Source organism: Penaeus monodon, chromosome 13, assembly GCF_015228065.2.
Source record: "Penaeus monodon isolate SGIC_2016 chromosome 13, NSTDA_Pmon_1, whole genome shotgun sequence".
Lineage (NCBI taxonomy): Eukaryota > Metazoa > Arthropoda > Malacostraca > Decapoda > Penaeidae > Penaeus > Penaeus monodon.
In genome coordinates this window covers 36,815,140-36,817,156 of record NC_051398.1, presented here as the reverse complement: position 1 = coordinate 36,817,156, position 2,017 = coordinate 36,815,140, and positions in this window count along the sequence as shown.

Here is a 2,017-nt window from a genome sequence, read left to right as displayed (position 1 = left end):
CACATGTATATATATATGTATATATATATATACACACACACACACACACACACACACACACACACACACACACACACACACACACACACACACACACACAAATATATATATATATATATATATATATTATATATATATATATATATAATTATAATATATTATTATATATAAATATACCTACACACATTTTCACGGATGCATGCGTGTTCATGTATGTGTATATGTATCTATAGTTATATACTGCTATACAGATGTCAGCGCCAGTCCCTTCCTTACTTGGTTGAAGGAAGGCCCACATACATATTCCGATGGGTGTTTGTGCCTCCATTTGGTGTACATTATCCTGACTTGCCCTGCCTCTGCGTTTCCCATCACCGCTGCCATTTCCGAAGCACATCAGCGCAATCAAGATGATCAACGGCCCCCTCCTTGCCCCTTCCCCTCCCCCCCTTTCCCTTCGCCCCCTGGCCATCCATGTCTACTGCCCCCCCCCCCCTTTCCCCTCACTCCTTCCCCTCACCCCCTTGGCTGGATATGCCTCCCCGCCCCCCTCATCTCAGTACCCCTAGGCCGTCTCCCCTCCCCCTCGCCCGGGATTCTGCTTCCTCGCGCTATAATTCTCATTACGAGCACATTCACACTCGCTGCTTGCTGGAACGGCCGCCAATTCCACGCCGTCGATATCCGCACTTCGGCATCCTCATCAGAAGAGCGTTACGCAATCTCCTCGGTGATTAAGAGCGAGTGGGCCGATAAGCGAGGAGAGTGTTAGCAGGCGGGCGGTGATGGGGACAGGTGCGATGCTTGCTCAAAAGATGGCGCCACTGGATCACCATTCCTGTCGTAGTATTGGCTTTAATATCTTCTCAATCAAGATCCCAGTTTGGTCCTTCACAATTTATATTTCCGTTCATTTCCGTGCATTTTAAAAATACTCTTCTATTTTTTCCCATTGCCGATATGTGCCAGATTGCGATTGCATATCTAGGAATTGCTTGCATGATTATAAGCGAACGTATCAGTTTGAGTCATTATTAATGAATGTTTTCTTTTTTTTTTTTAGGCTATCCTTTGTGCTGGCAGAATGATCAAACTTTTGATTTTCTCATTAAAGTTTGGAAACTTTATGATAGAGTATTTTTGCCTTCAATGAACTTCAATGATTCTTTTTGGTTTTCTCTTATTTTTAGCATACTCTTCCTTGATTTTGTGTTTTAATGATCTATTTTTTTTCTGTCACGAAGTTAGGAGAAAACATTAACTGTTTACTTCGTGATTGACGAGTAAATGGTTCCAGTCGAATGGTTCATTTCACTGCTCTAATGAACGTAAATTATGAAGGAAAGATGATATGCATTTGTGCAGCTCAACCAAGAAAGCAGAAAAAAAGAGAAATCTGGATATAAAAGAATGCGTTTCTTTCATTTTGATCCTTTGTTGGATATGTCCACATAGACGTTGTTTCGAGACACCGAGCGTTTTCGGATTGCTTTAACCGCTTCATTTTTTCTGAGGCCATCAGATGAGAGTATGAAGTAAGAAATGCGCACATGCAGATGATCACAAATATGAATAGAAACATGCATGCACATATAAATAGATAAATATCTGCATATATATATATATATATATATATATATATATATATATATATATATATATATATATATACACTCTTACATGTATATGTAAATGTATATCTATACCTGTCTATATACATATACAGGTATACACACACACACACACACACACACACACACACACACACACACACACACACACACACACACACACACACACACACACACATATATATATATATATATATATATATATATATATATATATATATATATATATATATATACATATATATATATATATATATATATATATATATATATATACTGTATATATACACGTCTTGTATATAGGGGTGTATAAACCCCATCCCTTCTTCCTCTCCCTCTCTTTCTCTCTCTCTCTCTTTCTCTCTCTCTTTGCTAAGCATATACCG